This window comes from Hemicordylus capensis, chromosome 2 (assembly GCF_027244095.1).
Source record: "Hemicordylus capensis ecotype Gifberg chromosome 2, rHemCap1.1.pri, whole genome shotgun sequence".
NCBI lineage: Eukaryota > Metazoa > Chordata > Lepidosauria > Squamata > Cordylidae > Hemicordylus > Hemicordylus capensis.
Genome location: NC_069658.1, coordinates 37,423,766 through 37,435,599, shown reverse-complemented (window position 1 = coordinate 37,435,599; position 11,834 = coordinate 37,423,766). Strand labels below are relative to the sequence as shown.

At 44.0% G+C, this 11,834-nt stretch overlaps 1 long non-coding RNA gene across 1 annotated transcript; it reads right to left on the bottom strand.

The window, feature by feature from the left end:
- Positions 1-936: 936 nt before the first annotated feature.
- Positions 937-11,551, bottom strand: LOC128342949 (uncharacterized). Its single transcript, XR_008315270.1, has 3 exons — positions 11,437-11,551; positions 7,107-7,295; positions 937-1,148 (listed from the first exon to the last, which is right to left on the bottom strand). It is a non-coding gene; the product is annotated as an uncharacterized LOC128342949 (long non-coding RNA).
- Positions 11,552-11,834: the final 283 nt, after the last annotated feature.

Below are 11,834 nucleotides of genomic sequence, written 5' to 3'. Positions count from 1 at the left end.
CATTAAAAGACAGAAGATATGAATAACCTTCCTTTTACAATACCTATATATGCAAGATTCATTGAAATGAAGAGGTTAGACAATGGCACAATTTGTAGCACATATGTTCCTAGCAGATTGTGCCCATTGACCACTAGAGGAAGATAAACAGAGGCAGAAATGATGTGACATATAAGAAATGAGGCTAGTTTACACTCTACTGTAGTTGGGAACATTTTGGTGAAGCATTGTGCCTTATAGAGATGCAACAGGCAGAAATGCATCAGGGGCATTACTAACAATCATTCCATTTTGTCTATCCATGTGGTATAATGCTGGGGAAAGTTGAAGGAAAGAGAAGAAGAGGACGACCAGCAGCAAGGTGGATGGACTCGATTACAACAGCAGTGAATGCACCACTGAGAGACATTAAAGGCCAGGTTGAAGACAGATCATCCTGGAGAGAATCTATCTACGTGGTTGCTAAGAGTCGACACCAACTTGATGGCATTTAATCAATCAATCAAATCTCTAACAAGTGATTGGGGAAACTGCACCTGTTGAATCTGTGTGGATGCATCATTTCTTATTCTAATGGGGCCTAATTTGTAAAATCAGTATAATATACTGATTCACACATTCACACATTCAGTGGCCGATATGTGCAACTTATCAAATCAACATAAAGCAACAATAACTGCACATTTTTAATAGTTTATTAAATTTTATACCACTTAACCTAGACGGCTCTAGGTGGTTCACATGAATTAAGCCAAAATAAATAAGTCACTAGAACAATTAAAATTAAAACAATTTAAAACCATTTAAATGTCACTAAAAGCCAGGCTAAACAAGTGTGTCCTTAGGGCTCTTTTAAAGGCCAGTAATGATCTTAAACAAAAGCCCAGATAAAAAGGAATGTCTTTAGGCACTTCCTAAATCAGGGTGAACCAAACCTCCAACCAGAGATTATTCCACATCCTGGAACAACCAGGTCTTGTCCCATGTTCGTGACAACTGTGCCTCGGTTGGAAATGGCATATAAAGCAGAGCATCTTTGGATAATTTTTCTGGGGGCAAGATCTGGTTAAGAGTTGATAGTCCTTCAGATACTTGGGACTCAAGCCATTTAGAGCTTTAAATGTGTTAATCCGCACCTTGAATTGAGCCTGGAAGAAAATAGACAGCCTGTGCAGTTCTTTAAGTTACATCCTGTGTAGTTCACAGTTCTTTAAGCTACATCCAGCAGCAACTCCCTGCAAGAAACCTGGCTGCCACATTCTGCCCTAGCTGTAGCTTCCTAATGGAGAGCTGGTCTTGTGGTAGCAAGCATGACTTGTCCCCTTTGCTAAGCAGCGTCTGCATTTGAATGGGAGATTATGTGTGAGCACTGTAAAATATTCCCCTTAGGGGATGGGGTCACTCTGGGAAGCAAATCAGAAGGTTCAAAGTTCCCTCTCTGGCATCTCCAAGATAGAGAAACACTCTTGTCTGAAACTTTGGAGAAGCAGATGCCAGTCTGTATAGACAATACTGAGCTAGATGGACCAACAGTCTGACCTGGATTGTGGCAGCTTCCTATGTCCCTAAAGATATCCCCACACAGAGCACATTACAGTAGTCCAGTTGTGACTGACGTGACTGTGGCATGAGAAGGGATGTCCAGACCTGCTTTCTCCAAGAAGGGTGGCAGATGGCACATCAGTTCAAACTGTGCAAAGGCACTTCTGGCCACTTTTGACAGCTGACCATCCAGGAGCAAAGCTGGGACCAGGAGTACCTTCTAAGTTGCACACCTTTCAGAAGGAGTTCTTTAAGAATTTGCTGAATCCTCTCTTCCTGACTGACTCTCCTACCAACCAACAGCACTTCCATCTTATCAGGATTAAGTCTCAGTTTGTTGGCCCACATGCCCATTACTACTTCCAGTCCAGTATTCAGGATGGACTCTCTGGGAATAGATGGTAAAGTAACAAAGAGCTGGGTTATTGGTGTTGCCTCAGCTCAAACCTCTAGACAACCACTCCCAGTGGTTTCACACAGATGTTAAAGAACATAGGGACAAATTGGAACTTTGCCTAACCACACAAGCCAGCAGTTGTCATAGGACTGAGCAAATCCCAACAACACCTGACCCTCCTGTCAAGGTAGGACCAGAACCAGTATAAGACAACTTCCCAATCCCTACCCCAGTCCCAAATATACATGTATGAACCAGCCCTGCAGCTTAGGTCAGTGGGATTTCAATCTAAATCTTCTCTTTGCTACAAGTACATTCTGGATACCTTAACCACTGCGCAGAAGTGACTTATTACTGGGGTAGGCTGCTGGGGGTTCTGTGAGGTGTGCCACAGGAATATATGAAGCTGCTTTATACTGGGCCAAATAGGGATGTGCGAACCGGTTCAGATCCGAACCGGTTCCGGTTCGGCGGTTCGATCTGAACCGAACCCCCCGGTTCGGTTTGGATTCGAACCGAACCAGGGGTGGTTCGTTTTGAACTGGTTCGGACCGGTTTGGACTGGTTTGGACACCTTAAAATTGGTAGTATGGTAACTGTCACCCAGGGGTACCTGTCATCCAAACCCCAAAGCAATCGGACACTCGTATGATTTTTTATGAATTTATGAAAAATATTTTTATTTTTTTCTCATAGGATATAATGGGACTCGAACCAGGCCATTATTACTTATTGTGTAGCACCCATGGGTTCCATCAACCATGCAAACCCTGAAGCAATCAGACACCCCAATGATTTTTTTATGAATATTTGAAATATTTTTAATTATTTTTCTCATAGAGTATAATGGGACCCAAACCAGTCCATATCCCCTATTGTGGAGCACCTAGGGGCACAAAAGTGGGGTGGGTGGTAGACCAGGCAGGGGTTCCTACCACCCATAAAATCCCAAGGCAATTGGACACTCCTCTGATTATTGGTGAATTGTTAAATTATTTTTGAATTCCTCATAGAGAATAATGAGGATTGCAGCAAATGTATAGCTTCACGTCGGGGGGGGGAGGGGTGTCGTAGAGTGCAGTGTGGTGGCTGGTAGTTCCTAGGGTGGGCAAAGAAGCTACCTGCATTATTTGAAAGGAATTGGGCAAAGGGCTAATTTTTGGTTAATTGTTGAAGTTTACGCGTCTTTAAGGTTTTTCCCCATAGAGAAGCATTGAGGTGTCAGCAGCCCCATAAGTGCACTTGGGGGGTGCTGGGGTGGCCCAGAGCGAGTGGTGGTGTAGTGCACATAGGGTGCCAACCACCCCCATGGGTTTCTAACCCATGGGGTACAGGGTTCTCTTGTTTCTGAGGTATTGAGTGTGGATACTATGATAGCAAATGAGATTTTCAATGAGACACCATGAATCCACTCTAATATGCTATCATAGAAGCCCCCTTTATTAACTGCTGGTCCTGGAAACTGTGCACAAAGGATGTACCAGTCCATGACTCCAAAAATGTTGAGAAACACTGGTCTACACTGACTGGCAGCAGCTCTTCAAGGTTTCAGGCAAGAGTCTCTCCCAGCCATACCTGGAGATGCCTGGGAGTGAACCTGGGACTTTCTGCATGGAAGTATATGCTGTACCTCTGAGGCATCGCTCCATCTTCTAAGGGGGATATCTTACAGCAGGCAGTGCTCACATGTAGTCACCCATCCAAATGCAAATCATAGTGGACCCTGCTTAGCAAATGCCTGCTCGCCACCACAAGACCAGCTCTCCTCCCCGTCTGGGACAGCTGCTCAGCTTGAAGGACACACTGTTTTCCCACCCTTTCCATATCAGCAAATGGGAACTGTAGATCTTGCCACACAGTGGAGGCCAAAGGGCATTCCCTCCATTCACCCAATCCTCACAGAGGAATGTATACCAGTCACTCAATTACTGCTCATAAATTCATTTTTTTCCCCACAAAGGAAATGAGAAAAACAGAGTTGATGATAAAAATGCACAATGTGAGCCTTAAACTGATGAAAGGTTAGTATACACAGTTGCTGAGACAAGCACAAACACATAACAATAGCTAGGCTATCACAATGTTATCAATGCACAGTTTTAAAGAGCTATAAAAACTGAGGGTGATAGTTTTTATCTAAGGACTTTCTAAAGATATTTACCTGGAGGCAGAACACAAAGGAACATTCAAGCCCCCAAAGCAAACATAATGACCTCATTGATTATAAGCAATCTTACTAGCGCCACTTTAAAAACAACTAAGCTCAAACCCAATGAGGCACTCACAGTAGTTTAAAAAGCAAAGTTGAACTATCTGAGTAGCAAATGTGGGGTCTCCCCATCCCCGCATTAAAAAAAAAAAATTACTTTCTAATGTGTTCTATATTCAAGGAAACTTGGTCTTGACTACGTACTATTGATATCAAAGTGAAAAGTCAGTGTCATGATTAACTCAAGCCCTATTAAGTTCAGTGGAACTCAGTCATTACTAAAGCCCTACTTAGACATTATTGTTTGTTTGTTTGTTTAAAGTTTCTTATATACTGCCTCCTCCAAAAACTCTAGGTGGTGAACAGCAATACCAATAACAATTTTTAAAAACTTAAAGGTCAAACACCTGATGAAACAGGTAGGTCTTAAGACTTAAGAAGGGTCTTAAAAGCAACTAAGGAGGAAGCTGAATGAATCTGGGGGGAAAGAATGATGAAGAGGGGCGGCCACAGAGAAGCCCTCCTACGGGCCCAGGCACCCCACACTACACCAGGGCCTGAGACACTAAGGAGGGCCCAAGAACACTAAGGACATTACATTGTACAAGTGTACAGATGTCTGTACATCCATGCACATTTTTGTGTGAATGGCTGTACATGTGTACATTCTAAAACTGAACTTGGGGTCAGGCCCCTCAAATGCATGGTACAGATAAGGAGAGTACTGTTGTAACTGTGATCAACATAACATGTGAATAAGTGTACCTATAAACACTGTACACTTGCATGAATGCTGAATATAACATGTGAAGAGGGCTAAGGTCTGAATAGGGTTTTGGATACAACTCATATATCCTGAGAAGAGTTCCCATTTTTAGGCATCAGGTCTGAACATTTTTTATTTCAGCTGCTATTAAGTCAGTTATTGTATTGCCACTCCAGGCTGTTTATTTTCTTATTATTATCATAGCCTTTTTTATTATTATTGCATGGTTATAGGTTGTGTGTGTTTCTGTTTCATAATTATTGTTTCATTGCTGTTTAGGGATGTGCAAACCGGTTTAAATTCGAACTGGTTTGAATTTGAACTGGTTCGGTTCGATGGTTTGAGTTTGAACCAAACCAGCCATTAGGTTCTAGCTGCAGATTCGAATTTGAACCGAATGGGGGGTTTGATTTGAACTGGTTTGAACTAGTTCAAACTTGTTCCAACCTCCCAAAGTGGGTGAGGTGGTAGTTGGCACCCATGGGTAGCTACTACCCAACCCCCAAAGCAATCAGACACTTGTACGATCTTTTACGGATTTTTGAAATTTTCTTTTGTTTTTTTCTTATAGGGTATAATGGGACTCGAACCAGCCCATTATTCCCAATTGTGGAGTACCCATGGGTGTTCTGAGTGTAGATTCTCTGGTAGCAAATGAGAGTGGATTCATGGTTTGTCACTGAAACTCTCATTTGCTACCAGATAATCTACACTCAGAACACCTCGGAAACAACAAAACCCAGTACCCCATGAGTTAGCAACCCATGCGGGTGGTTGGCACCCTCTGTGCACTACACCACCACTCTTTCTGGGCCACTTTGGTTCAGATCAAGTTAGATCTCTTGCACCTCAAATGTTCATGCATCTGCCATCTTGGATCAGGGTGGATGACATCATTACAAACTACACCACTGAGGTGTCCCTGTGTGTCACTCACTACAACTGTACCTCATTTGGTTCAAATCGGTTAGACAGTTCACAGGTTAGTGCATTCGTGCCTTAAATGAACATGTGTCTGCCATCTTGGATCAGGGTGGATGACATAATCACAAACTATACCATTGGGGCATCCCTATGTGTCCCTACAGCTGTAGCAAATCTGGTTCAAGTTTGTCAACCGGTTCCCAAGTTAGTTCACTTGAACCTCGAATGTTTATGTGTCTGCCATCTTGAATTGGGGTGGATGACATCATCACAAACTATGCCATTGAGGTTTCCCCATGGAAATCTATGTGTTTCCCCCATGTGTCCCTACAGCTGTAGCAAATTTGGTTCAAATTAGTTAGGCGGTTCACAATTTAGCCCATTTGTGACTCAAACGCTCACACATCGACCATCTTGAATCAGGGTGAATGATATCATCACAAACTATGCCATTTTGGCATCCCTATGGATCCCTACAGCTGTAGCAAATTTGGTTCAAATCAGTTAGGCGGTTCACCAGTTAGCCCTCTTGTGCCTCAAAATGTTACATGTCTGCCATCTTGAATCGAGGTGGATGACATCAACAAAAACTATGTCATTGAGGTGTCCCTACAACTGTACCCAATTCGGTTCATATTGGTCTAGGTGTTGCAAAGTTCATAGGGACACACACACACACACACACGGTCACACGGAATTCCGCGTGATCTCATAAGCCTACTGGGAAGTAGGCTAAAAAGGTGTAAAATAATTATACAAAAGAATGTTTTTTAGATGCGTGTCACAGCCCAGTCTCACTCAGTCCCATGATTTTTTAAGCTTCATGCTCTAAAAATGCTTGCTTCATTTTTGCCCTTGCAGGTAAGAGTGAAGGCAGGAATCATGGCACTTATTCTGATTACCTTCAGGATGCTGTGGCATGATGAGATAACATGCATTGTCCTGAAGCTAAGCAGAATGAGAAGTTATGCTTCTCAGCACATGGCAGCACATGACAGCTGGTCAAGAAGTTCAAGTGATGGTAAGGAAGATAGCACATGCCAACTAAGAGACTTGGATGACGACAGCTACTACTACTACTACTAAGAATATCTATATACCGCTTTTCAATGAAAGTATTCAAAGCAGTTTACATAGAAAAATAATAAATATATCAGATAGTTGTGCTGGTCTTTGACCGTAATAAAGATGACTGATTGATTGAAACCAGATAGTTCCCTGTCCCGAGAGGGCTCTCAATAGAACTTGTGACTATGGGAGGCACCCACCTGTGGGGCAGCAGGATGCCTGCATGGATGAAGGAGGCAGGGTACACTGCAGGCAAAGAGGGCAGTTGGGGGGACGACACAAAATCAGGCTTCCCCTGAGATACCAGCAATCCTGGGGCCAGCCCTTCATGTGGAACAGCTGTCTTGTTTGCACATGGCAGAGTGTCACTGAATTCCCTTTTATTCAAGCTGTAAATAACAATTAAGCAATTAGTTTCCATCCCCTTAGAAACATATTGCTCATTATCTTCTGGATGGAAGGGAACATTTTCCATGCAATATAAAGTTGCTTAAATCACTCTGCAGGCAATAGCTTATTTTTGTGCCAGCCTCCTCTTCTTTCAAATCAGCAAGAACAAAAAATGACAAAAACTTCACAGTGAGTCAGTGAAATTACTCACTGTGGTGAAAAATCATTATCAAGGAGCAAAGGGGTGGCGGGGTATGCATTCTAAATAAGACCATTGCTTCTGGCACATTTGTTGAAGCTGTTAATAACCATTAATGGTTGCTTCTCAACAACAATGGCTTACATCCCACACAGGAACCACCAAACCAAGAAAGAGACATGCATGCATGCTGCTTGCAAACTACTCTACAGCCTGCTCATGCAGCTTGCAGAGTTGCAACAGTATTCCCATTGGGGAGGAGAGTTGGTCTTGGACTAGTGAGCATGAATTGTCCTCTTTGCTAAGCAGAGTCCACCTTGGTTTGCATTTGGATGGGTGACTACATGCAAGCACTGTAAGTTATACTCCTTACAGGATGTGGCCAGAGCTCAGTGGAAGAACATCTTCAAGGTTGCATGCAGAAGGTCTCAGGTCCCCGCACTGCCTCAAACACTGAAGAGCTTCTGCCAGTCAGTGTAGACCAGGGATGCTCAACTTCAGCCCTCCTGCAGATGTTGGCCTACAACTCCCGTAATCCCTGGCTATTGGCCATTGTGGCTGGGGATGATCATGATGATGATGATTAATTCGATTTCTATACCGCCCTTCCAAAAATGGCTCAGGGTGGTTTACAAAGAGAAATAACAAACAAATAAGATGGCTCCCTGTCCCCAAAGGGCTCACATTCTAAAAAGAAACATAAGACACACACCAGCAACAGTCACTGGAGATACTGTGCTGGGGGTGGTTAGGGCCAGTTACTCTCCCCCTGCTAAATAAAGAGAATCACCATGGTAAAAGGTGCCTCTTTGCCCAGTTAGCAGGGATTATGGGAGTTGTAGTACAAAAACAGCTGGAGGGCCTAAGCTGAGCAGGTCTGGTGTAGACAATTCTGAGCTAGATGAACCAATGGTCTGACTCAGTACAAGGCCGCTTCCTATGTTTCTGTGTTCTTAACTGCAATTACACTACAGAGCAATCCTGCCTCTGCAAGCTGCACTGATGGGCTACAGAGTGGTTCTCCAGCAATGTGCATGCCTCTTGCTTGGATAGGCAGTTTCCTGCACTCTTTGTCATACAACAACAACAACAACGGCTCGCATATTGCATGACATTTCATCTCTGTAATGCTCTGCGCTGGGCTGCTATGGACTCCTAATCGGCTGTGTCGTTGCTCTAAATAAGCGGTTGTGCAAGTAGCACTCCCACAGTTGTTCTCATGATTTGCTGCAGTGGGGGAAACCGCGGTAGCCCTGTTTGCACGGCCCCTCATTCAGAGCAGCATCAGGGCTGCATAGGAGTCTGCAGCAGCCCTAGGGCAGAGCATTATGGAGCCGTAACATTGCACAGCACATCAGCGTGAATAATTACAAGGTAGCCAGTGAGGAGGAAACTGAGATTTCCGTGAAGGGGACAAAGAAATTTTTTCAGTAGACATACCTGCCTACATGCTTCCTATTCACCTGGATGGGAAAATAGGGACATGCTTAGAGATGTCTATATCCGGCGGTATAGAAACTCAATAGATCGATAGATAGATAGAAACAGCCCTGCTGGATCAGGCCCAAGGCCCATCTAGTAGAGCATCCTGTTTCACACAGTGGCCACTGGGAGCCTACAGGCAGGAGCTGAGGGCATGCCCTGAATACCTCTGCAACTGGTATTCAGAGGCATCCTGCCTCTGAGGCTGGAGGTGGCCTTTAGCCCTCAGACTAGTAGCCGTTGACAGACCTCTCCTTCATGAAGTTATCCAAACCCCTCTTAAAGCCATCCAGGTTGTTGGCTGTCACAGACAGCCAACTATCCATCTACGTGATGATAGATAGATAGATAGATAGATAGATAGATAGATAGATAGATAGATAGATAGATAGATAGATGTTGGGAGGTATGAGTAGGAGGGAGAGGGGGAAGTGTATCAGCAAGGTTTAAAGGCCCAGATGTTTTTAGATTAAAGATTAAATTGCAAATAATGCTACGTAATTTACCACAGTGCATTTGTTGTTACCACAAAACATAAGGCCTGCACGGCTTGTGACCCACCAGACCAAATCGAGCCCACTAGATTTGATCCAACAGGGCTGATCCAGATGATCTGCTCCAGCAGGGCTGTTCTTATGTTCTTATGCATATGGACCTTAGACTGAATCAGTCTGCCAGACCCCCTAGTCTAGTATTGTCTGCTCTCATTGAGTCTCCAGGGAGGGCTTTCTCCAGCTTCACTAGCTAAGAAACTTCAACAAGGATTGCATTCGAGGCCCACTACATACAAAGCCACTACCTTAAGTGGAGCAGCGGGGAAATGCTTGACTAACAAGCAGAAGGTTGCCGGTTCTAATCCCCGCTGGTATGTTTCCCAGACTATGGGAAAACACCTATATCAAGCAGCAGCAATATAGGAAGATGCTGAAAGGCATCGTCTCATACTGCGCAGGAGGAGGCAATGGTAAACCCCTCCAGTATTCTACCAAAGACAACCACAGGGCTCTGTCGTCACCAGGCGTTGACACCGACTTGACGGCACACGACTTTACATACAAAGCAGGTGCTCTGCCACTGCGTTATGGTCCTTCCTTGCCTAATAGCCTCCGTGGGTTATGGTGCGGCCTTCCAAGCCACCTGTTTCTGTTGTCCTAGGCAAGGAGACAAGTGGCTGCTGTTCATGAAACAGAGCTGGAATCAGGGGTGAGGCAGTCAATTCAGGCATGGATATGAGAAGGGATACAAGGGTCAGCCAGTGCTTCAGTGCTACAGGGATGACAGGGACGCAGTCCCAGTACTCCCCCTCTCACCCTCTCCAGGGTCTCAGGAGGGACACAAATGCTTCTAAATGGAAATAATATGTTGCTCTTGCTATTCCAAGTGTTTGCTACATAATTGAATATCCGACTAAAATTACATAATTGAATAAAGGACTGCAATTGATTTTATTACCATTCTTCCTGTCTTCTGTTACAAAGAGTATACGTCACCCTTTCTGGCTGATGATCCATTACCTATCTATCTATCTATCTATACACCAGCGCGGTGTACTACTTAGAGTGCTGGACTAGGACTGGGGAGACCCGTGTTCAAATCCCCATTCAGCCATGATTCTTTCTGGGTGACTCTGGGCCAGTCACTCTCTCAGCCTAACCTACTTCACAGGGTTGTTGTGAAGAGAAACTTAAGTATGTAGTACACCGCCCTGGGCTCCTTGGAGGAAGAACAAGAACAACAAGTTCTTTAAAGCATGTGTGCATCATGTTGTTCTGCTCTGTATGTTCCAGGTTTATAGGCCTAGCACAGCCCCATTGTAGATATTTTAAATGGTTGTCAGTGCATAGAATACACTGAGTAACTGGCCAGATACATAGGGACATAGGAAGTTGTCTTACACTGAATCAGACCATCTAGCTTGGTGTTGTCTATGATGACTGGCAACAGCTCTCTAAGGTTTCAGCAGAAGTCTGTATCTGGAGAGACTTCTCTACTAAGAGACTTCTCTCTAAGGTTTCAGCAGAAGTCTGTATCTGGAGAGACTTCTCTACTAAGAGACTTCTCTCTAAGGTTTCAGGCAGAAGTCTGTATCTGGAGAGACTTCTCTACTAAGAGACTTCTCTCTAAGGTTTCAGGCAGAAGTCTGTATCTGGAGAGACTTCTCTACCCAGAATCTGGAGATGCCGGGGAGTAAATCTGGAAATTCCTGCATGTAAGCAGATGGTCTACCATGGAGCCCATCCCCTAAGGGGAATATCTTACAACAGACAGTGCTCACATTTAGTCACCCATCCAACTGCAAACCAGGGCAGATCCTCCTTAGCTAATGGGACAATTCAGGCTTGCTACCACAAGAAAAACCTCTCCTCCCTGGTACAGGTACACCTGAGGAAGAAACAGATGTGATGTTAAACATGAAAGTGGGGGGGTGTTCTTCTACACACCCACACACAAAATGGTACCTCTGGTGAGGGAAACTCCATCAGCCTCTGCTGTGATTCTGTGGCACTCCTTGGACATCTTTGCAGAAACCAGCCTCGATGACTTGCATATTGCATTTGTAAGTCCTGCTTAAAATGAAAACTGCAGTAAGACTTATTTGTATGCATGAGTTCGGAATTGCACTTGATGGGGGGAAGCTCTTGTAATCATAACTTTAAGACTTCTAAGAATTTCATAGACATTTTGACAAGTTATTATTCAAATCAACTATCATTTATTGCCCAGTTGCAGTTGCTCTGTCTTGGCAAACAATGAAGGGTTTCTTTCTCTCTCTAAAGTCGCAACACATATTGAGCTCAAAATATAAATATTTGACTTAATATCATTCGCTGCAAAGACCTGACAAGCCTCTAGCTAT